Here is a 27,195-nt window from a genome sequence, read left to right on the forward strand (position 1 = left end):
AATTTGTCAAGTATTTTTGCAAACAAACTACAGGCTTTGTTCACTCTTTGGACCCTTTGGTACTGTTCAGGTCTGACTATAACCATGACAAAGAAATTAAATGCTGACAGTTAACCCTTTCGTGCCAGAGGTCATTGCATGCTGTGTGGTATCTGATATCAAGCAGGGAAAAAGTCTAGCTCAAGCTCTGGTTAATATTTTAGTAATATTTTACAATTAAATAAAAGAAAAGGAAATTTGTGATTTCTGCTATGTTAAATATGCTGACTGTATTAACAAGCTGTATAAAAGCTATTTGTTGACAGTAGCTGCTTTGCCAGCCATCTCTCCAACACAAATTTACCCCAATTTCACAAGACTGGTAATGATGGACAAAACAATTAGTTCATTTAAATGTACATAAAAAAGATAACTAACTTAGTGCCAATTTTTTATTTTATTTTATTAAATACTACCGAACAATTAAACACTAATGAATAATTATGCTAATGATCATTAAACTATTTACATTTACAGCATTTGGCAGACACCCTTATCCAGAGCGACGTATATAAGTGCTTAAATCTCTAACATTGAATACATTAATGCTGGTTCACTAGGTTACATACTTAAGAAACTATAAGATAATTAGTGTCTTAAATGTGACCAACAGGCTCAGTCACCGCTCCATCTGAGGTTTTTATATGAAAGATAAATGTCCAATTTCAACTGTGATTAATACAGAACACTAGATGCATGGTTTACAAACCTCACTTAAAAATGAATTCTGCTGTGTCTGTGTTCAAAGGATTAAAATGGTGGACAAGATGCCTTTGTTCACACCAGGAGAAAATACAAAACTTCACTACACCAGCATTATGTACATCTAGAATGGGGACCATACTGATTAAACTGATGATGATTAGCATTATTTATTTATTTATTTGTTTGTTTATTTAAAGTTTATTTATAGAGCACCTTTTTAAATCAGCAGGTGTTCACCAAATTGCTGTACAAAGAATATAAACAATAGAACTATAAAGCATAAAATAATAATAATAATAATAATAATAACTAGAATGTACATTTCCTGAAGAAAATGTGAATGGTGCTCGCACATGGAAAGTTCCCCTCATCAGGCTGAGTGTTTTGATATGTCACATGTCCATGTTGTGCAATTTTTTTTATTTTCAAGTGAAATCACGTGACGTCACGTGACTTCATCAAATTACCCATGAGGAAGTTCCCCTCATTGTTTTGATATGTCACATGTCCATGTTGTAAAAAGTTTTTTTGATTTTGCATATTTTGGGGGCGGGGCTGCGGGACAACCGAAAGGCCATTCAGTACACCGATATAAAACGTTGTTCAGAGTCTCACCCTAAAGGAGCGGGCTGAGTTTGGTGTAGATAGTCCGAAAGCTTGCCGAGTTATAAACCTCCAAAGTTTATAATGGGAGTCTATGGGAAAAAAGGCCACTTTGAGTCCCTGTACCGGAATTACCGGTACTCGGATCGCTTATAAAAGTTATAACACACCTCTCCTCGATGAGCCCCGCAGCTTGTCCCGGCTGTGGGACAAGTTACACACCGAAAATGTGTCTGGAAGAGTATGCAGGATAGTAAGAATGTTGCTTTGCAAGGACCATTAATAACAATAATAAATATAGCTGCAAGCAGCGATGGCGAGGAGTATTTAAAAGTTCACCACATGCAACTGTTGTGACTGACACACTTCCGGGCACCTGTTGGTGGCGCATTGTCCGAGATTCACAATAGGCACATCGATCGGAATCCTTGGCCGAACATACACACCGCGTGTCATCACAATAAGACATTTTTTGCTTTAGATATTAGACATTTCCTGTTTCTCTGAATTCACCATAACTTTGTCGCCTCGCCATGGCAGCACCGTTCGAGATATCAAAAATCTCTTTGGAATTTAGCAAGTGCAATGTCTCGGGATCATGTGCACCATGTTTGATATTAATCTTGAAATAATTATGAAATAATCCAAACTGCCTGACTTCCTGTTGGGCAGAGCTCATAGTTTATAGCGCAAAAGTTGTTCGGGTTGATGAGGTCTATATGCCTACCAACTCTCGTACATGTGCGTACATAATTGCCCGATCTGTGCACAAATGTTTGTTTTTGCATTACAGGGGCCCCCTGCCACGCCCTTATTCCAGCCTTTGCCCAACCCTAGCGTCGCCCGACTCTTACGTGTGTGCCAAATTTCAAGAGTTTTCGAGCATGTTAAGGGACCCCAATTGGCCAATGTGTGCAAAAATAAATAAATAAATTAATAATAATAAACCCGAGCAAAAACAATAGGTCTTCGCGCCCTAATAATAGAGTCAAACTCTTTAGGCCACGACTTCCCCACACATCAAATCTCAAAGAAAGAACTGTTCCTCAAAGAACTAACATTTAATTACCACTGTAATGGTAATATCAGTGTTCTGGTTAATATCAGTGTCCTGGATCAAGTGCTGATTTATAAACTGTAAATAATGAAGAGTGAAGTCTTCAGTTAACTGGTGTTAAAAATCAGTATTGTAGTTTATTTAAATAAATATTGTTATTAAACTTTGTGTTCCATTTTTATTACATCAGGGGAATAACAACATAACAGCATGAACCATAGCAGAAATAATTTTCTTTGATTAAAGATGAAAATTTATTTTGAAAGGAAATCTTCTATTATTATTCAACCAATAATCATTGCAAATAAATGTAAGAGGACCATTGTTGATTCAAAGCAAATAAACATCAAAGTCTGAGAATTAAGAAAGAAAACTGTATTTAAATGAAACAGGTAAACAGCTCCACCTGCTGAGAAACAAATATCAAGCTTGACTTTTTGTACAGTCTGTTAGAGTTTTGTGTCACTGTGGGCTCCATGGCACAGTAGTACAGTGCAGAGTCTGATACTGCAGCAGGAAAGATATCCAGATCTACTTTCTTCTCCTTTTTACGAAGTTTGATGGATAGTCGTGGGTCAAGCGCATGTCTAGTTCTAGTGTCACTATCTGTGAATTCAGAAATCAGCAGCAGAAACTCTGGTTCTGATTGAGGTTTTTGTCGATACCAGTGGAGATAGTAAGCTGATTGATCATATGTGCAGGTCAGTGTCATGTTGCTGCCTTCACTTGAAGACATGATGGTTTGGTCTGGTGTAATTCTGCTGTCAACTGCACCTGCTGTAAAGATATTGTACCAACAAACATTTCTATTTTCATTTTGCTAAATGAATCATGGTTATGTATGTAATCACCTAAAGGTTATGTATAATATAAATGACTTACCAATATTTTTGACATTTATCAATACAAAGAAGAATAACATGATTGTTCTGTGTGTCTCTGGCAGTAGATAAAAATGTCAGTATCTTCGTGAAACTGTCTAAACTATATCTCACCACATCTAGCTCCACCTACTGAGGTGTAGTCATGTCAATTCTGACATCAGTCCAGCAGAATAGAATTTACTTATGTCACTTCTAACCTTATTTACATTAAGTAATTTAAATCAATACTAATTCAATTACTCAAACAAATATTCAATGTTGATAATGCAGTTTATTATTCGTATAAATTCTCTTAATGTTTCCATATTTTGTTGGATCTTCTAATAATTTTACACAGTTCAAATCTATATGGACGTTCTCTGGTTAATGTCACTTTGTTCTTTGGCAATATATCATTATACGTTTAGTAATACAATTGTATTGTAATATTGTACTGAAACACTAACAATTCATTAACTTAAATATACAGCACATGTTCATTTTTACTTTATATAAATAGTGAGTCATTAATATGGCTGTGTTGTACAGTTTAATCATCTATACAATACTGCAAGCTTTTACCTGTTTTTGCTGTGTTTATATTATTATTATGCCCAGCTGTTAAAGGTAACACAAACACAAAAGGGAGTCTTGAACGTTGTCAAGGCTCTCTATATCATCTTTGAATCCATAGACGAGCTCGTACAGCCTCCTACCCTTACATTAGAACATTAGTAAGGATGTACGGGATATTAGAGTGACTGTAGACTCACTAAGCAAATATCTTCATCTGCTGGCTACAACTACAGTATCTGTAGATTATTCTTCAGGAAAAAAGTAGCTACCACACATATAATCTTTGATCAGCTACAGTACAAAGACTGTAGATCTGAGTTGAAAAAGCAGCTGCACAGCAGTGCAATAGTAAAATAAAATTAGTAGAGTCTCTTAGTAGAGACAGATTTTTTTAAATAAAACATCTTTCAGTGTGTTTTCAATAAACTGGATTTTTTTTTTTAAGAATTATACTTTATGTGCGGCCCAGAACATAATGACCCATGGACTGGCACTGGTCCGTGGTCCGATGGTTGGGGACCACTGCCCTAAGAGATGGTGGGATGGAGATTTAGAATAGATTTTTAAAAAACACACGTAACCCTTATTATTTTTTCCACAATAACGTAAATGTCTTGACATAATAATGGTTACACTTAAATCATAATTCAAGCTTAAATCATTTAAATTGTTTTAAAAGTCAATAAAAGGCACATGCACACACATTTACAGACAAATCCTTCTTAGTTTACATTACAAAAAAAGTGTGTTTCAGTAGGAGTTTCACTTTGTGGAAGTGGTTTCAGAAAAAACTGGAATGGGCAGTTCATCTGGACTTTTAGAAAATTCATGAGGAGATAGTTGAGAGAGATCTTTGCATAGATATCAGAAAGTAGTTAATCCTCTCCACTCCCAGAATTTTTGATCAGTACTATGGATCATTTTTCAGTGAGCTGTTCATTTTGAACTGCACTTCAGGCATGAACATGAGCAGCCTTTCCAGGCACAACATCTTGGCACGTGTGTTCATTTTGGAGGTCTATAGATGCTTGAGGATGAGATCCACTGGTGTCAAACTATTGTGATCCTCAGATTTTGGTGAAGCCATTATGACAGGATCTGAGTGTGACAGCTCACATGCCAGATGGAGTGGAGTTCTGCCCTCCTCCATGTGTTTGCATTCTCCTCGGTTCATTTCGGACCGTAGAGTGAGAATTCTATGTGCCACAAAAGAAGAATGAGAGCCATTATGTCCTTCCTGTAGCGGACAGCCATGGCTAACTGCGGAGCAGATGATGGACAGCAGCAGAAATTCTCACCTGACATGGCAAGAGCACTGTCTGAGAAATGATTCAGCAAGTATTGTGCGTAAACTCGGGGGTCATGCACAATAGCATACCTGCAGTCCCTAGAAAGATGTTACATTTGCAAAAGGTCATGAAATACATACAGTATCATACTGTACATGGAAACATTATTTCACTCACATCAATAAAATCACTAAAAACACTGTCCACTTCATAATTTAACAGAAGTTATACAAAAAAAAAAAACTTACTTCACTTACATTCTAAAAACACTCCACTTAATGAATCTAGCACTCACATTGTTCATATCACAGTCATTTAGTGCTCACAAGCTTGCTTTGTTAATAGCCACTGTTTGGTCAGGCGTGTAAATGTGCTATAGATTGTACATAAAATAATATCATTTGGAAGAGTGTTCCAAAGGCTTGCTGCTTTATAAAAAAAAACGAATGTTGACCATAGGTGGTTCTGCATCTTGGAACGCTGCACTCTCCTCTGACTGTCGACCGTGTGGCTCTATTAAGTCTATCTGAATTTAGTATGACAAATTTTCTCAAAGGGGGAGCAGCGATATTATGGATAATTTTAAATAAAGCAGAAATTTTGTTATGTTAATGAGGTTCTCAAAACTCAAAATATTATATTTACTCAGTACATTACAATGATGGTACTGACAAGGCTTTTTATTATGAATTTGTATTGCCCTTTTATATAATGATTCTAGTAATTTTAACAATGTTTTACACACCTGAGACCAACTAGAGATGCAATACAGTAGATGCGGAACAATCATAGCATTGTAATAAATATTTGAGGCTTCCGTAGTTAATGAATTTCTAATATGTTTATAATTCATCAAATTAAATTTCAATTTATTAGCAAGTTTTATTTATATGACTTTTAAAACCTAGATTCAAATCAATAATTAGACCTAAATATTTAGTTTCCTTTACATTTTAAATCTTTTGCCCATTAACTTGAATATTTTGAGTTAGAAGTAACACGTTTATTTGAGAAAAAACATTGAGACCGTTTTATCAACATTTAAGGTTAGCCAAGATGTCTGCAACCATTCAACAACTTTTTGCATTACTTTTGATAATTTGTCAGCAACCTCCAGCTCGTTTTCCCCATAAGTGAAGATCACCGTATCATCAGCATACATGATTATGTCAACGTCCAAACACACTGTAGGGAGATCATTTATATAGAGTGGTCCCAAGATAGACCCCTGCGGCACTCCCATCCGTACTCCCATGAGTACAGAATTCACAAAAGCGAACACAACCCTGTTTTTGTAATCACACGATAACATTGAATTTGTTTATTTGGTTATTATACTATTTTTTATTTAATATGGGCTTGATATCTTTAACTAAACAATTTTTTCATATTTCTATTCACTAAATTTGCTCCTAATTAAGCAGATGTCATCAACAAGAAAATTAACAAATGCCTTTTTGATGCCTGAAGGTGCAAAGTAAGAAATTAAATAAATTCTAAGCAAAGATGTGAGCTGTAAGTCTTTTAGTTACTTCATTCACTTCTGAACAAAATTAGCAGTTAATTAAAAACAAAGGTAATGAAGGCCACAGAAAGCTTTTCATTCAAATATTCAAATTCTTAGACTGATGTTTATTTGTTTTGAATATCGGCTGTAATGCTTAGTGATTAAATAATCAGAGAAGAAATCCTTTAAATATAAATGTTCAGATTTAATCAGAGGAGCTGTGTGCTCCTTCTGTCTGTTAGTGTTGGTGCTGTATAGGGTTGCCACCTTCAATACAGAAAAATAAGGGACACCTGCCACAGCGGGGGCCACACCCCTCAGGGCCACAATGACCCAAGGCCTGATGGCATGCCAGTGGTGGTATTTCATAACTTAAAACATGTATTCATAAAAATATTAAGATTGATACCAATGGACATTATGATAAGATATCTGCTATTGAAATCAGTGTGAACAGATGCACTCAGTCTCTAACTATCACAACTTAAGTGGTCATATTGAATACACAGCTATGACAATAATAAATATACGCCAACAAAGTGTGACTGAGAACCCAAAAAATAAGCTTTTGGAGGAACGTGTGAGATGTGAACCATATTTTATTAACTTATTAGTAAATGAACAGATCCATAACTTAGTAATTATAACTTGCAAAAGATCTTCCATGAACATCATGAACATAATAACATCAGTGGATGTATATCAGTGTATCAGTGAATATCAGCGGACCAGAAGTAGTATTGTGCAGTATTGGAGCATGTCAGGCCTACTTTCTTTTATAAGTGTACTTCTTGTCACTCTGTGCAGCACTTAGAAGCTGTTTGTCTTTCAAACAGCTACAGTAAAACTCTGAACAGGACTGCTCAAAGTTAAAAGTGATCAAGAGCTCACTCCTAATGAGCTCCACAGAGCACCTGTTCCTGCTGTCACTCCATTTGTTGGCCATTCTAGAAAAGATCCTTTCCACATAACCAGTGGATGCTGGGATGCTTAAGATGTGGCTGATGTTGGACAGCATGTTAGGCAGGTTAGGTTATGCAATCGTTTCATATGGATTTTCTGTCACTCTGACTCTGTCAAAAGAACTGGCGAGGTAGCGTCCCGCCCTCCTCTGACTCTGATTGGCCATGATTCACGGCCCGTAACCCTAAAACAAACCAATCAAACCAATGATGGCAACGAGTATTACCCAATCAGGGGCAGAATAGGACACGTCTCCACACAATGCGGGTGGGGTGATTTGCATGGAAGCTGTATAATGTGGACGTATGTAAAATACGGGACAAATCGCATCCCGTACTGATTTGAAACGGGACGCGTCATTTTGCCTGTAAATACGGGACGATTCCGTATTTCACGGGACAGGTGGCAACCCTAGTGTTGCATGTTATTTGTGATTAGCCAAGAGCTGACAGCACAAGCTAGTTCATTAAAACACAAGGCTTTGATAAACAGAAAAGTCTTCTCTGCTCTAAACCCTCTGAGCTGTTCACTAGCTCTTACTTATTTATACAATACAGGTTCAGTCACTTTTGCTAACATTACAGTTATTAATAATAGCATATCAGCATTAGCATATTTTATGCTTATGCTAACAATCTTCAAAGGTAAAGCACAGTTAGCTTTAATGCTAACTATGACTAAAACCAATGATTAGCTAATCTTAGCTAGTTACCATGAGGGGACAATTTAACTAGCTGAGATGAAAACACTGACTAGCCAGAGCAGGTTGAGGTTTTGGTCTACTAAGAAAATTTCTAAACATAACACTATATTAATTGTTCTTGAAACATCCTTTGACTTTAACTGAAAAAAAACTATGCTATGACAGAAAACCGAAAACTTTAATCACAAACAGAACTATAACAAACTTTGAATCAGAGCCAACATCAAAGTTTGTCACGACAAACTTTACAAATCTAGTTATGTTGGCTTTGTAGAATCTGACATTCTGATTTCCGTTATAGCTTATTATTATTATTGTTATTATTATTATTATTATTCTTAGACCAAAAATTATTTTAAAAAATGCGGCCTTTCGAGCCAACATTAAGAATTGCATACTGTTCTATGCAGTATGATAAGTAGAATTCCATAATGACTGCAGTATTGACATGAAATGTCCAAACCCTCAGTAGCCACATTTTGCAAAAAAGTATTGGCACCCCACCGGGTATTCTGGTGAGGTCAATCGACACCGCGTGACATCACGTGTAGCCCTGCCCCCAAAACAAGCGAAATCAGAAATTTGTACGACATGTGACATATCAAAACACTCAGCACAATGAGGGGAACTGCCCCACGGGTATTCTGGTCACGTCACGTGATGTCACGTGTAGCCCCGCCCCCAAAATATGCGAAATCAAAAATTTGCACAACATGGACGTGTGACATATCAAAACACTCAGCACAATGAGGGGAAATACCTCACGGGTATTCGGATCACGTCACATGCTCATGTCTGCTCACCTCCAAAAGTATTGGCACTCTAGCGGTCCAGTAGCTTTCACAATCCTTCTGTCCACTTGCCTCCAAAATGCACCGGCCTTTGCGAATTCTTGCACCGTCAAAGCCAACATCAAAGGTTGTCGCGACGAACTTTACAAATCTAGTTATTATTATTATTCTTAGACAAAAATTTATTTAAAAAAATGCGGCCTAGAGCATTCGAGCCACATGCACCAAATTCGGATATATCGTAGACCCTGGTCTGCAGTTTGTTGCTTCTATTTTTCTAAGCGATCGGAATTCCGGCATTCCCGGTTCGGAAGCTCAAAGTGGCCTTTTTTCCCATAGACTTCCATTATAAACTTTTGAGATTTATAACTCGGCAAGTTTTTGAGCGATTTACACCGAACTCGGACAGGTTCTTTAGGACCTTACTCCGGACAAAATTTTTATTCCGGACTTCCGACGGAATTTTCGGTTTTCCCGTAGTCGACGGTCGTACATCCCATAGACTTGAATAGGGAATTCCGAAAAGTCCTCTAAGCTCTCACACACACAATACATCCAACATTAAGAATTACATGTACTGTTCTATGCAGTATAATAAGTAGAATCCCATAATGACTGCAGTATTGACATGAAATGTCCAAACCCTCAGTAGCCACTTTTTGCCAAAAGTATTGGCACTCCACCGAGTATTCTGGTGACGTCACTCAACACCACGTGACGTCACGTGTAGCCCCGCCCCCAAAACAAGCGAAATCAAAAATTTGCACAACATGGACATGTGACATATCAAAACACTCAGCACAATGAGGGGAACTGCCCAACGGGTATTCTGGCCACGTCACCTGACGTCACGTGGCGACACGTGAAAATGTAAAATTTGCACAACATGGACATGTGACATATCAAAACACTCAGCACAATGAGGGGAACAGCCCCACGGGTATTCTGGTCACTTCACGTGATGTCACGTGTAGCCCCGCCCCCAAAACAAGCAAAATCAAAAATTTGCACAACATGGACATGTGAGATATCAAAACACTCAGCACAATGAGGGGAACTGCCCCACGGGTATTCTGGTCACGTCGCGTGACGTCACGTGTAGCCCCGCCTCCAAAATAAGCGAAATCAAAAATCTGCACAACATGGACATGTGACATATCAAAACACTCAGCACAATGAGGGGAACTGCCCCACAAGTATTCTAGTCACGTGAAAATTAAAAATTTGCACAACATGGACATGTGGCATATCAAAACACTCAGCACAATGAAGGGAACTGCCCCACGGGTATTATGGTCACGTCACGTGACGTCACGTGATGTCACATGTAGCCCCGCCCCAAAAACAAGCAAAATTAAAAATTTGCACAAGATGGACATGTGACATATCAAAACACTCAGCACAATGAGGGGAACTGCCCCACGGGTATTATGGTGACGTCACATGCAGTCCCGCCCCCAAAAAAAGCAAAATTAAAAATTTGCACAACATGGACATATGACATATCAAAACACTCAACCCAATGAGGGGAACTGCCCCATGGGTATTCTGGTCAAGTCACATGACGTCACGTGTAGCCCCGCCCCGAAAACAAGCGAAATCAAAAATTTGCACAACATGGACATGTGAGATATCAAAACACTCAGCACAATGAGGGGAACTGCCCCACGGGTATTCTGGTCACGTCGCGTGACGTCACGTGTAGCCCCGCCTCCAAAATAAGCGAAATCAAAAATCTGCACAACATGGACATGTGACACATCAAAACACTCAGCACAATGAGGGGAACTGCCCCACGGGTATTATGGTCACGTCACGTGACGTCACGTGATGTCACATGTAGCCCCACCCCAAAAACAAGCAAAATTTGCACAACATGGACATGTGACATATCAAAACACTCAGCACAATGAGGGGAACTGCCCCACGGGTATTCTGGTCACGTCACGTGACATCACGTGATGTCACATCTAGCCCCGCCCCCAAAACAAGCAAAATAAAAAATTTGCACAACATGGACATGTGACATATCAAAACACTCAGCACAATAAGGGGAACTGCCCCACGGGTATTTTGGTCATGTCACATGACGTCACGTGAGGTCACGTTAAAATTAGAAATTTGCACAACATGGACATTTGACATATCAAAACACTCAGCACAATGAAGTGAACTGCCCCACGGGTATTCTGGTCACGTCACATGCTCATGTCCGCTCACCTCCAAAGGAATTGGCACCCTAGCGGTCCAGTAGCTTTCACAATCTTTCTGTCCACTCGCCTCCAAAATGGACCGGCCTTTGCGAATTCTTGCACCGTCAAAGCCAACATCAAAGTTTGTCAAACTTTGTTCGTGTTAGAATCTGTCAGATTTGAACTGAAATGAGGTTGTGAATCCTGTCACTGTCCAATCTTCTGCTGTAAGTCTGTTTCCTGTTTAACCACAGAGTCCTGTTTTTCACTGACAGGAGAGAAACCTGATGTTTGTTGCTTAAACACAACAAGAATAGACATGTTGTGATTTTATATATGCTTCTTTTCTCACTGTATTGTTAATTATTTATAGACTGTTGTGCATGAAAATCCAGAAGATTAACAGCTTCAACATGTTCTATCTGGATGATCAGACTCACATCTGCTCTGATTGTTTGTAAAAGGTCATTGTCTTAGCACACATGCAGCACATAACACATGAACGAAAATTAAAAATTGAAAATTCAACAGAACAGAAAATGTCAATAACGTTTATTCACAAGAACACTGCAACAATGCCTCACGCATTTTTGCCTGAAACATGTAGATTTGCGAATGTCTTGTGAATTTACTCTGTAGTTTTCATGTTTGAACCCTTCTTCCAGCTACATCTGTTACCACAGCTTTTATTTATGTCTGTGGTTAACTGATAACAAAGTTCATATGGTTTATAGAAACCTCTTGCTTGTGTATTTGCCATTAAAATGTTTTTGTACAGCCTTTCAATGACTCTGTATCACTGTGTAGCTACAAGATTACAATGATAAAGTGCAGAGTCTGAGAGCTTTAGACCTGTAATAATAAGTTTAGTAGAGTCTCTGCTTGTTTCTGACTTTAATCGATGATCATCAGGAGTGCTCCCATAAGCACTATATGACCTTGCTCCTTTATACAGTAAAAACTGTGGTGCGCTGTTAGGATATTGTTTGTACCAGTAAAGATAAATGTTGTCACTGCTTGTCTCATATGAACATTTCAGAGTAATGTCTTTTTCTTTCCAGACAATATTGGCATCTTCATCCTTTGGTCCAATTTTATCTGCAAAACTGCCTGGAGTGAAAAAGAATATAAAGTAATAAATCAGTGAAATATTATTATATGCCAAATATTTAATTAAGATATGACTAGATGAATACAAACATGGTTAATAAATAATGCAATCAATTAACTGAATAAATATAGCTAATAATTAATAAACTGCTCAAAATGAATGACCTGTAACTAGAGTGAGAATCAGTGGTGTGTATTTCACTATGTACAGTAAGTTGTATAGTTGAGCCATTTCTGAACACAGCTCTGTGCCGATTCTGTATAATAGTGCTGTAGGAAGTGCCCAGGAAGTGACACTGTTGTAGCGGAACTTGTCTGTCTGCTCTTTACATTAAACATTTTTTTGCATCTGTCTCAGCTCTTCATCGCATCTGTTACATTTTTATGCTATATTTGTATATTTGTCATGTCTAACAGCTGGAAATAGATGTCTGTAGGCTGTAGGTACTGGATACTCAGAGTCCTAATGCTGTGTGCTGTTTATTGGGACATACTGTAGTACTGTTTTCTTCTGTTTCTAGTAGGAAAGTGCTGACATTATATTTTTTATTTTCTTTAGAATAATTTTGTCTGTTCATTTTTTAATGTGTCTCTAAATGTTTCAATATTTGACTAAAAAGAAAAATCTATTTATTTATCTAGTACGACTGTGAGAATATTGTAGTAAGTATTTATGTTGTTTTACTTGCCACTTGAAATGAACAGTACATGAACAATGTGCAGCAATATGGTGACGTTACTCACTGTCTCCTGAGGGGATTTTATAGGTCATAATATTTAAGCCTGTAGGTACTGAAATGCCATGTGATTAAGTATAGATCTGTTTGTAATTTTAAACAAAATGTCTGGTGACATCCTTCCTTGTCTGGTGTGCTTTCTGTGGCTTGTTAGCCTATATATAAACAATAAAAGACCTGGAAATAACCACATGAACACATTAAAGCATCAGACACAATAAACAAAGAAACCTGGATCAGAAGAGTTTACTCTAATTAATCTAATTAATTAATTACAGTTACACATGGAATATCTTTGCACTAAAGTGTGATTCAGACATGTGAACTTTACACCCTCATTTATCTAGTTACCTGTTACCTTACTTATACTGTTGAGACTGAAGGTGTCAGGACCTTTGCTTGGACATTCTCTGCAAGAACATTAGGAGGAGTTCCTGCAGTGTGTTTTGTGTCACTTGTCCCATCAATATTCACCTGTTCGTAATGGACTCATTATTATGTCTATTTATTTCCCCCGTGTTGTGTGTAGCGTCGCAGAGTCCTCGTCTTTTGCATGTCGGTTTATGTATCATATTGTGCCAGTTCCTGTGCTCCTGGATTTATATTCCCTGTCTGCTTCTTTTGTTAATAAATTGGCTTTTTTTATTTTAAAATGGTCATCCCTGCATTTGGGTCTGCTTTTATCCCCACATTTTCCGTCAGAAGGATTCTCTACCTTGAGGTTTTACTGGGGTCAAGCTCTATCAACTCTTGGCTGTATTCTGATCTGAACTAATACACAACACAAACAGACCTCTGAGAAAGAACACTAACAATAGACTGTAAACATAGATGATGACAATGTGGATGAAGACCTTGTTACTAGATGCTATATTGCTGAGTACTTGTGATAATTCACCAAAAACCGAACACACAATTGCTTTCTGAGCTTATTACTATGCCCTATATAGTTACCTTCCCATATATAAATGCTGATATTAGGACTGTTTTCAGAGTAACGTTACCCACTGACACTGCGCTACTAAAATAGTTGTAAAGGAGTAAACATGCACCTCATACACTGGAAAGTCCAGTTCTAACATCTGACAGTGTTTTATACACACAATGTCTCTTGGTTAAGGAAGTCAAGTCAATAATCATTTAATACAAACAGTTTGTTTTTCATGAACTGTTCAAACATTAAGCTTTATCAATTTGAGTAAGAGGATGGTCAAAATATAGGAACTATTAAATGACTATTTGTATGAAATAGGTAAACAGCTCCCTCTGCTGAGAACAAAATTACTAGCTTGACTTTTTGTACAGTCTGTTAGAGTTTTGTGTCACTGTGGGCTCCATGGCACAGTAGTACAGTGCAGAGTCTGATACTGCTGTAGGAAAGATCTCCAGATCTACTTTCTTCTCATTTTTACGAAGTTTGGTGGATATTCATGGGTCAAGCTCATGTTTAATTCTAGTGTCTGTGGATTTACGAATCAGGAGCAGAAACTCTGGTTCTGATTGAGGTTTTTGTCGATACCAGTGGAGATAATCAGCTGATTGATCATATGTGCAGGTCAGTGTGATGTTACTGCCTTCACTTGAAGATATGATGGTTTGGTCTGGTGTAATTCTGCTGTTAACAGCAGCTGCTGTAAAGACAATGCAACCACATAAACATTTCTACTTTGCTTAAGGACATCTATATATATATGTTTTTACTAAATGAATCATGTGTAGGTAGCAGTACAAATCCACCTAAATGTTATGTATAATATAAATGACTTACCAATATTTTTGACAATTATCAATACAAAGAAGAATAGCATGATTGTTCTGTGTGTCTCTTGCAGTAGATATAAATTTCAGTATCTCTGTGAAACTGTTTAAACTGTATCTCACCATATCTAGCTCCACCTCCATATAGTCCTGTCAATTCTGACATCAGTTTTAAATTTTTTTACTAATCCAATAATTCAGACAAATATTGAAAGTTGATAATGCAGGTTATTATTTATGATGTGTTTTTCTTCTTAATGTTTTCACATTTTCATGGATCTTTTAATAATATTACAGTTCAGAACTATAAGGACTTTGAGATTAATGTGATATTAGCAGTGTGATAATCTTTGATCTGTGGCATTAAAACATTATAAGATCATTAATATTGTATTTTCACTGAACCACCTAGCAGTTAATGAATTTAAATATACAGCACATGCTCATTTTTACTTTATTTAACTTGTGTGTTCCTGTCACATACAAAAGATGACGGAAGCAGAGATTCATCTAAGTAACAGTTTATTGAACTTGGGTGGTGAAAATAAGGTGAATGATGGAGAGATAGCGCAGACGACGTTCCCACACACGGTAATGACGGGTGCCAGGTGACGGTGATTAGTACTCAGGTGATGTGGATCTGGTTTACTGAGTGAGGGGAAAACCTGGCGATTCCGTGACAGTTCCATTGTATTTTAGAGTAATTACAGGAAATTTACTGATATGACGTGTATCAGTAACAGGAATTAAACAGAAAATGCACAGTGCTTACATTGAGGTGATCAGCTGCATAATAGAATTTAACTACCACAATGTAACGTATCAAATTTTGATGGTGTCGTCTGTATTAGTCAACTGTGATGTGATGAAATAAATGATTAGTATTTAATCAGCCTGTTGAGCAGTTTTTTTTTTTGTGATGCATAAACTACAGAAAAAAGATCTTGTTAAACAGTTCAGTAATAAACATTTCATAAGGTAATAATACAGTTTACTTAATTAATTAATTCACTTAATTCATTAATACTTAATACTTTAATTCATTTAAAATTCTGACAAGAATTCTCAGCACCATTCCTGTGATTCAGGTTTTCCTGCCATCAACACACGTGCAGTCTCATTTACTGTATTAATTGTTGTGTAGTAATCATAGTGTTGAGTGTAGTGAAATAGTTTATCATCAGTGGTGGGCCATCAGGACCAGCAGTGCCTTCTCTGATGGCCCTATAAAAAAATATTTTTTAAAAGTGTTCAATGTTTTTCTTTAATATGCTTTTTATTTATTTTCATTGGTGTAATGTCTGCAAAATTGCAAAATTTGTTAGTTTTGTTATGGTTCAACTGGAGTACCCTCTAAAAGTCACTTAAAAATCAGCTTACACAGCTGGGACCAGCTCTACAGATATTGCGAGGCTTTTGTTGAAGGACAACACATCTGATTTGTTACAAGCAAAAAAATCAACCAATCAAATTTTGACGTTTATTGACAGCACGTCCTCTGGGTCTAGCAATGCGCCCATCGCTACTCCTAACGTCTGTTGTAAATTTCCAACGTATGAACGTGAAATTCAGTTTCGTGAATTTCAAAGAAAATGACATCCGCTGTTGCAGATAGACCCGATCTTGTTGCCGATCTACTGAAAACAACATTTTCAAGGCACACTTTTGCAGACAAAAGAGAAATAGTTGAGAAAGGAAGACTACTCCCAAACTGGATTCACTAACAAAGGCCGGCAAAGGTTTTGTGCGCCATTTTAAAGATTGCAATTATGAGCGCTATGAGTGGCTAACAGCTAGCACCAAGCTATTTCGTTGGCCATGTTTACTTTTTAATACAAGTAAAGGGACATGGAATGATTCTGGCTTTGACAGTGTGAACAGACATTTCCAGAGGCAGAGCTCAGGAGACTGATGGAGAACTACGGTGCACAGTTTGACCTGTGTATGCTCAAAGCTGAGCACAAAGTCATGTATAGCATGTCAAACCTTTGCGGTACAATTATAAGCCATCTCCTGAATTTCCTGAGGACGACAGGCCTTGCAGGCAGTATGACAGGCTGTCTTCTTTGGCCTTTCTCTCCATTGAGAAAGAATTGCTCAATCAGCTGAAGCAAAAAGGAAAACTGCACGATGACGTTATTGACCGCTTTGTCCAAAAAGACAGACGCATGGATTTTATTTACAAGTGACAAGTATTGTATCATGCAGATCATGGTTCACATCTGATAATAAGCATTATTAATGGCTTATGCACATTGTTATTGAGTGGTTCGTGTTGCATTGATAGTATCCTACTGTGGCATGTGGATGTGAATGTGACACTATGCACACAGTGTGCATAGGGGGATTACATTTATCGATACATGCAGGGAAATTTAGTCTGAATTCAACCCACCCTTACCTAGCATACTGTTTTAGGCTAATTGTTGATCAGCTGTCATGTTGCTGAGTGCCTGTATGTGCAGTCGAATATGCACATTATTTGCATATGGCTGCGTTAGTTGTAACAGATGAGTATGTATGTGGTTTACATACTTACTGAAGGCCCTGACTGAAACCCCATGGCACGCCACTGACTATGACAGTCTGTATTATATATATTTACCGATTGCACATAATGTCTAAGTGTGTGTATAAACATATGTATAGTGCAGTGATGGCAAAAACAAGCAGAAGCAGCACCTGTTTGTCTGGAAAGAAATGCTGCAGCCACAAACAGAACTGAGAGCTGTAGGAGAGCAGACCAGGATTCTGCCGTAATACAAATAATATGTTTATTCACGTGTACTGTTAATATGTAATTAAGCTCAAATTAAGTAAGTATGCTTATACTGACAAATACACAGACAAGGTTAAGTATATCTGGCCTATACCTGGTACTTATACTTGAGTACACTTGGCTTGTACTGACAAAAAGCATATTTGAAGAATTTGATAGAGATTTGTATACTTTTCACAGAGTAGCTTATGTTTTGTCCATGCATTAACATATCTGATGTAGTATTTCAGCTTAACTTTAACATACTATCTTATAAACTTACTTATTGAAAGTTTGCTGCTTCTCCTGAATACTGAAATGTTTCTCCATGTTTTTGACACAGTCACACACAATCTCACGATATTTGAAAAGAGAGACACGAAATTTAACGAAGACTCAGCAAAGACTAACACAAATCAACAGGTTTAAATAGGCAAGCAATCAGAGGAACAAGTGTGCAAATGTGGGGAAACAGGACAAAGGAATGAGTGGGCAAACACACGTGAAAAAAAACAAAATATAAAGAAAATGACATGCCGCAAAAATTACTGTGACAAAGTAAAAGGGCTGCGCTGGTGGTCTGACAGGGAACTGTCCAAGCAGTCTTTATTATTTCAAGTTAAAGATGTGGAAATTGATTGGATGAATACTGAAGAACAGTTATATACAACAAGAATGATAAGATGGATGGATAAATGTAAAGTGGGATAAAGGCAGAAAAAGAAAGATGGTCCAGCTTATTTTCCTGCAAACTTTTTAATGTTCAGTGATAACACTAATGTGAAGTCTGTTCCAAAACTGCAGGGCCTTTTTAAGATAAAGCTCCACCCCTGCTGTAGACTTTACTACTTTAGCTACTACCAAAAAGCTTGCACCTTTTGATCGAAGTAGGTGTTGCAGATTATTAAAAAGTTTCCTCAGGTACTGTGGCATGAGATCATTCAGTATTTTATAGGTCAGTACTTGTATTTTATAATCAATGTGACATTTGACTGGGAGACAATGCAGTGTGGATAAGATAGGAGTGAATCAAATGTTTATTCTTTTGAGATCCAGCAGAGTGACGCTGTTCTGTGCAGGACATGTGGACTGTGAGCTATAGCATGATGGATCTAGATGACCAGTTTGTACAGAAATATTGAATAATATAATTCAATAATATAAACTCTTTAAAATCATGAAAAATTAAGACTTTCCCAAAAAATGCATGTAAATGTCTCTAAATGTATATAACAAAACTGTATAGTGCAGCTGGATTTCCTGTCACTGTGGGCTGCAGAGCACAGTAGAATAGAGCAGAGTCTGATACAGCAGCAGAGGAGATGATCAGATCCACTTGTTTACTGTATATCCATAAACTTTAGTAGACATTCTTGGGGGAGGGTTGAGACTTAGATCGCAACTTGGAGTAACAAAAACAAGGAACACAGGTTTAGATTTAATATATAGTCTGTACCACTGCACGTTATATATGTTACCACTGAAGCCTTTGTAGCTGAATACTGAAATGTTTCTTCACATGTTTCTGTGAAAAGTATACAAATCTCTAAATGTAAAGAAATTATTTTTAAATCATGGACGAGCTTCAAATCAACATAATATCCTTTATTAATAATTGTGTTTGATTAAAATAGATGTAGGACATGTTCTCCATGTGAGGCTGAATGTAAAGCAGGAGTGTTTCAGTAACAATTAGGAATCTTTCAGTAAGATTAATGACACTGCTCTGTGAGTGATGTTGTGGGGTGGAGCTTCATGAATCCTGATGATGTACATATCAGTATACAGTATACGGCATTTAGCAGACACCCTTATCCAGAGTGACTTACAACTGTCCAACTGAGGGTTAAGGGCTTTACTCAGGGGCCCAACAGTGTCAGCTTGGTGGACCTGGGGTTCGACCCATGTGGACCTTCAGATCAGTAGCCCAACACCTTAACCACTGAATTACCACATCCCTAATTTCTTCAGTTTGTTGTTTAAAAAAAATGCACAACTCAGACAGATGACTGAAGAAGTGAGTGTAAACATGTAAATAGCTCCATCTTGTGAGAAAAGCATGGCTCTGTTCCAGTCATGTGTAGTGATTCTTGTACAGTGTGGTTGGGTTTCCTGTCTTGGAACTTTAAATTATGAATATGAATATATTTCCTCCTATAGACTAGGTAAAAACTGAAATACTTATGAAACACTACAATTCAAATACAAAACTAAAAAGATCAGAGTGTCTATTTTCTTTTGAGCCATTAACCATCACTGTGGAGTGACAAAGAAATTAAATGCTGAACATAAACACAACAAAATAGGCAGAAATTCTATTTCATGTTAGTGTTTAATGACTCTGATTAATGACATTAACTGGTGACCCAAAAGAGAACCAAAAGAGGTGGACTATCAGTTTAAAAGCAGCAGACTGGTCACTTGGTTCACTGTTAGGATGATATTCCGTTGTTTGTTTGTTGCTTGTTATCCCTTCCACACTTATACTAGCTCTTTGGTTTGAGAACAGGTAAGACTGTGTGTGCACCTGTATTCCACCTAGGAATCTATTCCATGTAGGAATTTTTTAATGTACATTAAAGTAGATTTAATCCCTTATGTGTAAACCAGAGACAACAGTTACATGGAAGAAACCTTTGAGATGACATGAGGAAGAAAGCTTAAGAGGAGCTGGACTCCAAATCATTACAGTATCCAGGTGTATAACAAAGCATATCAATCTAATTTTTAATAAATACATCAAATACAATAATCCGCTGAGCTTTGGAATGTAAAGTTTGTAGTACACAAAGACTGTATATTAATGAACTGTTTATTCTTTTGAGATCCAGCAGAGTGATGCTGTTCTGTGCAGGACATGTGGACTGTGTGAGCTATAGCATGATGGATCTAGATGACAGGTTTGTACAGAAATATTCAGTTTTGAGCTCAGGTAACTTTGTGGAGTGTTGAATGTTTTCCAAATATCCACATTCCTCCCAGTGTTTCCTGCAGTGGTGTAGTCTACGTGATACGCAGGTAAACACCGTATACCCACTTAAAAAGCGTGAGGATACGTAACAATATAGTTTTGTGACAGAACTTTCATTCATAAATTCACCCCGTTTGTGTTGCGAACACAGACTGTGGTTGCGATTGCGAATTAATAACATTTTTGGACCATTGGGGCTTCTGTGGCCTGTGACCTGATCTGACATCACCTACCAAGGAGGAAACTCAGTTGCTTGGCGGTCTTTTTTGGCGCAAAATTGAAATTAACTACCTAATGTAAAAGAAGATATGAAACGAAAGCAGACCCAAACTACACTCTGAGTGTTTTCGAAATCCTGCGCTTAAAGCTACAGCAGCGTCGGGTGACATTTCACCCACAGCCCGAGTACAAATGTATTTGGAAAGCTTTGTAAACTACCAGTTCATTCTGTTCACAATATTCTGCAATGAAAGAGCGTTGGTGATAAAACTGAACAAATGTTTATTGTTCACTCTTAAATGTACATTGAAAATTGACAGCTGATAAAACCTGTGCTCCGGGTTCCATATTCATATAACATTTGAATGTAAATGTAGCTCTTAAAAGGTATAGTTCACCCAAAAATGAAAATTGTGTCATTTTTCAAAATATCAACTTTTGTGTTAAACAGAAGAAAGAAACTACACAATTTTCTTTTTTGAGTGACTGTCTTTTGTTGTTTATTATAAATTGGAATGTTGATAACACATAATCAGTCTTTAATAATGCTCTAAATTACATGTAGATGCATATTTTATGCATTAGTGAGTGTGGTGGTGCCTATGGGGTGTCGCTCTAGGATGGGTGCGTATGAGGCTGGAAGGGGGGGATCACAGTATACTCACTAGAAAAAACTAGACTACACCACTGGTTTCCTGGAAAGTCTCTGGTAAATAGTTACAAAGGAATGAATGAAATGTGTGAATAAAAAAGTCTAAAAATCATGAGAAAGAAAGAGAGAATTCCCCAGAAAGGGCAAGTGAATTTCTCTAAAGCACTGACAGAACTACTTTCAATATAACAAAACTGTGTGAGTTTTTGTACAGTGCAGCTGGATTTCCTTTCACTGTGGGCCTCAGAGCACAGTAGTATAGAGCAGAGTCTGATACAGCAGCAGAGGAGATGATCAGATCCACTTTCATACTCTTTTTATCTTGATCATTATTAAGTTTTATGGACAATCGTGGAGGTGGTTGAGCTGGTGTGACAGTTTTACTTGCTTCCAGAATCATCAGCAGAAACTCAGGTCTTGATCCAGGTTTGTTTCGATACCAGTGGAGACTGTTAACTGATCCAGTATAAGTGCAGGACAGAGAGATGTTGCTGCCTTCCGTTGAAAATACATTGGTTTGATCTGGATTAATGCTATTGTCAGCAGCCTCTGCTATAAAAAACATCTTAAGTGACACATTTCACATGGAGAATTGTTTGTCTTAATTAGAAAAAAGAATCCTTTTGTGTGCAGTGTATATGACTTACCAACATCAGCAAGAGTGAAAAACACCATGAAGAGGAACAACATTGTTTTCCTGAGTATTTAGTTCAAGCCTCTAGCTTTAGAAATGAATGTCAGTGCTACTATTTGAGCTCCACCTCGAGCTCCACCTACTTGTATTTATGCATATTCATGACAAGTGTGCTGTTTTGAATACTCTTTATACAGATCTCTGTAGAAATATTTCATATTAATAATAAAATGTGGTCCTAATAAGCCATGGATTCACCTATACCATCGACCACAAATTTATTGTGATATTTTGAGATATTTTGATAGTTACAGCCCTTGTTTTTGGGTCTCTCTCTCGCACACACACACCGTGGGTGGAGTGGGGGCGGTTGGTTATGGGCAGGGGCTTATGGAGGGGCGTGGCTTGGTGTGGAAAAAAATACAAACACAAAATTTTTACATTAGCAGAAGTGTATTAAGTATATATTTATTGTCAAAGTATTTGGTATCTGTACAGAATTTCTTGGGAGATTTATATTACATTTAATTTTCACAAACATTTTACAAAAATAGGATTAACATGTTCACAGATTAACATGTGCTCTATTGTAAGTGCTGGTGGCTGATTTTGCAGCCATAATCATTGATTTGGATGCAGCTCCCACTTGAACCCTGACACTTTAGATAACATCCTATAACAGACAATTCAAATGTATCCATACTGACAACACCACCAGTCAAATATCTGGACATGTTTGATGAGTTGTGATTGATATAAATAAAATCATTTTAATATGGGATGTCATTGACTTGACATTCTGTTCTTAGAAAACAATAATTAACATTATAACTACTAGGCATGTCCAGATATTTGTCATCTGGAAATGCTTTTGTACTGTTTATGATAAAGTTATGTAAAATAACTGCTCAGTGCTGCAAAACAAACAACTCTGTTAATACTATCTTAATTCTATATAAACTATATAACAGCATACTAGCCTAAACTGGACGGAGACACAGAGCGCCCTGTAACTCACTGACCTGCCCCTGCCTGCGTTCACAAGTCACACGGTGCAGATGGTAGGGAGAACGGCTGACTACACAGTTTATGGGAATAAATTGTGTATTTTCCTCACAATTGTCACAAAAAACTCACTACACGGTCTGTCTGATCTCTCTGCGTGTTGCTTTGCGCGATCATGCGGCACGATTTTTTTTCCTCACTGCTGCATGAGAATTGCGTGACTCTCACACTGAATGCGTGAGAGTTGGCAGCCTTGCACACACACAAACACACAATACAATACTTTGCACTTGCAATACTTGCCCTTTATGTGTTATATTCTAACAGTCTTAATGACAACACTGTACTATATAATGAAAAACAATCTAAAAAATATTCATAAAGTTAAGTATTTTTATATTTTATTTTGACTAGAAATTGTAATAGAAAAGCTATAATTGTATCCAAGGTCTATAAGTAACAAGATGTTATATGTTTTGCTAGCTGTTAGCTTGCTAGCTATTCTCACAGTTATATCAGAAAACAAGAAAGTGTTAATAGAAAAACAGAAGGAATAAACTCAAACAGAACATAACATTAATCTAGTTAGTTTACACTATAACTACACTACAATACTACATCCTTACAAGCTGCTGATCTGATAATTGAGCATGCAGTCAAAGTTTGTTATACTTCTGTTTGTAATTAAAATTTTGCTTGTTTTTATTTCAGACAGTTTTGTGTGTTATTCTGTCATAGCATAGCTTTTTTTAAAGTTAAATTTAAAGAACTTTTCAAGAACAATTAATACAAGTTAATGCTGTTTATGAATTTGCTTAGTAGACCAACACCAACTTGGTCTGGCTAGTTAGTGTTATCATCTCAGCTAGATAAATTGTTAAACATTAGTTTTAGACATAGTTAGCATTAAAAGCTAACTGTGCTTTACCTTTGAAGACTGTTATCATAAGCATAAGAAAATATGATATACATTTATTTATAACTGTAATGTTAGCAGAAGTGACTGAACCAATATTGTATAAATAACTAAGTGCTAGTGAACAAACAGCAGTGAGAGATTCACAGAGACAGAGGGATTAGATTATATATGAGGAGGTTTTAATGAGGAAAAGCCACAAACAATGTGCTTCAAAATTCCGGTAAGGGTTCCCTCTGGTGGCTGGAGAGGAGAAGTGCAGGTGGCTAACATTAGGGATAAACTTTATTTAAGTTGAATTTAGCCTCCTCTCCATTTTAATGACATGTAGAAGAGTCCATTATTACTGACTGTAATAATGTCATAGATAATTATAGTGTAAATGTCTTATAGTAGTTTTAGTGAGACATTCTGCAGATTTAGTGGACATTCTTATTATTCAGGACTCAAGACCTGCAAAGAAACACATGTTAAATCTCAATGACAATAAACAATAACTGCTCATCAAAAAATTACCTTTTAATATCATTATTCCTGTAACGATATGACACTTTGGGGTATTTCTGTCATGATACCTGAGAATTTAAGAAAAGCCTAAAGTTTAGATGTAAAAAAATTGCTCTTTCATGAGCCACAGCCAGGAAGAAGCAATGACTTACTACTATTTTTCATATTAACTGCAAACAAAGATGAACAAACAAACATATAGATAAATGAAAAGAGGAAAACATGCAAAAATATGCAATTTTATAGAAATGTGTGAATAAAAACAAATAAATAATAAAAAAAACATAAATAACAATGATTTGATGTAAATCTTAGTATTTTTTGTCAGTTTTTGTTTTGTTTTTTCTCTTTCAAAAATAAAAGGATACCTTTACATTAATAATGAATAAATTTACAGATTCATCTATATATTAATTTATTTATTAATATGATTATAAATAAAGCAATACATTCATGATTAATAAACCCATCAAAACAATCCAATAAATAAAAACATTCTCACACACAAGAAAAAAAGGGATAAGACCTTCTAAGATGTCACTTGCTCTTACTTTACTTTCAACAGTTTATTTATCGTCACGCAACTCACACTAACAACCGGAAGGCAAAATGGAAATTGTTCACAAATAACAACATCATTGACACACGAGTCCTGTCACTATGTTGACCTAAAATTTACTACACAGCAGGAATTCCCTTTCTGGTTGTTGCAGTCTCTTGTTTCACTCTGATTGGATAAATCCATGCGCATGCTTATTCAATAGTTTTGAATGACTGTGGATTATTTGTCCTCAGCCTTCTCATCTTTTTGCTTCTATATAAAGTAGTTCTATATCATCCCAAGCTTCTCAGCACTCCTGGCATCTTCACCATTTTAGGCATCTTCCGTTATGCCTCCTCGTCTCCCACCTACTTCTCCTTCTCCAGGATGTTCTTATACTTATATTGACTAGGCCTTTCATCAATAAACTTCTTTTGATCCATGTTTCTCTGAGTGATTATTTCATTTGAATTAGCTTATCTACTACGGCTAAGGCACTTAGGCTTAATTGATTATGTGCTATAAAGTCTGATTTTAACCCCTTTATGCCACGCCCCCCCCTTTTGCAGGTTTTTCGCCTACATGACCTACCCAACAAAAAGTGGTACAGCTCCCACATACTTTGACAAACAGGAGTGAGCCTGGTCTCATTGGAAAGAAGAGATTCTAGATACACGTGTCAGATTGATTCTAGGCCTTACTGGCACAAAGTTACAGGGGCTAGAATGGAAGGTTTTCATTTCCGCCTGGGTTGTTTACCTGATAAACTGATTAATCTTATTTTTCTGGAACAAAATTTAGGGACAAAATAACAACTGAGAGTCATAGCCACATGTCTTGGCTTTCACCAAAAAAAATTTAAAGTCAAAAGACCCAAAAATGGCTTCAATAAAAATATTTTTCTACAGACATGGTCGTCTGGTGCAGCGTTTTTGTGTACTTGTTTACTGTATAACTTTGAAATAAAAGGCTGCATGCTCAGTCTGAAAGGCCTAAAACAAGCATAGACTCTCTCTCTATCACTCTGGTGTGAAAAAAGGCCTGTAACTTGACACAGGCAAAGAACATACGGCATGCCGCATACCATTGGAATCGTCTGCTTATTGGCTAAACAGCTGTATAGGTCCCAGCCCATTTCATTGCTATTGGAAGGAGTAATTGTCACTCAAAGGCGGGTTCCCAAAAATGAGGTCATGCCATCATTGGCTTCTCAGCCGTCTATCTCTGCCATACAAGCACCGATTGGCTCAAATGAGGGCTTATTTGATTCGTTAGGACCTGGGCTATAAATATGACGTAGAATTTGAATATCCCAATGAGAAGTTAGAGCGGCAAAACGAGATGAAAGCGCACTTCTGTTTCCAGTTTTCAGAACACTAACGGAATATTTACGGCGCAACCAGAGCGTTTTGGATTAAAAGGCTTACAGATTTCAATTCCTTGGACCTGTGTGGATTTTTGTGGATTATTTGTATTGGAATATATTACCCCAGTGAAGAAAGAGACGTGTCTAAAGGTAAGGGAAAAACCGGTATAGCGCCACCTAGGTCAGTTTTGTCCAAAATTTTTTTCTAATTGTATGAAGGCTGTGAATCATATTATGTTTTGTGTGTGGGCTTAAAAAATATTGAGAGTATAAACTTTAATAGGTAAATAGGTTTTTTCGTGTTTTTGGAGGATTTGATGCTTTAAAGTTGAATTGAAGCTTGTTTCTGGGTCATCCCCTAGTGGCCACTTTGACTTCCGTGCCGTGCATGGCACGGCGACCCGTAACAATACAATTTAGATTCAGGTAGTTAGATTGAGTGATTGCATTTTTACATTTTTTTTTACATATTTTTACACTTTATCACACACTCTCCTACTCTCAGATTTTTCTCAACACTTCCCATTACAAAAATAAAAAGTTTTTATTTTATTGCATTACTTGGAGATTACGTTATTCAGGAAAAAAAGTGTACAAAATTCTCTGAATTATCCCTTACATAATTATTACTATTATTAAATAAACAGTCATTAATATTTTAATTCAAAGTTTTTAATTTTAAACCATTACATACAAATTAACAAAATATAATACAATATTTACAGTAATGTAT

The 27,195-nt window shown here is 36.9% G+C and overlaps 1 pseudogene; it reads right to left on the minus strand.

Moving 5' to 3' along the window:
- Positions 1 to 4,297: 4,297 nt before the first annotated feature.
- Positions 4,298 to 7,585, minus strand: LOC113633898 (annotated as a pseudogene).
- Between the last annotated feature and the right edge of the window lie 19,610 nt (positions 7,586 to 27,195).

This window comes from Tachysurus fulvidraco, chromosome 1 (genome assembly GCF_022655615.1).
Source record: "Tachysurus fulvidraco isolate hzauxx_2018 chromosome 1, HZAU_PFXX_2.0, whole genome shotgun sequence".
Taxonomy (NCBI): domain Eukaryota; kingdom Metazoa; phylum Chordata; class Actinopteri; order Siluriformes; family Bagridae; genus Tachysurus; species Tachysurus fulvidraco.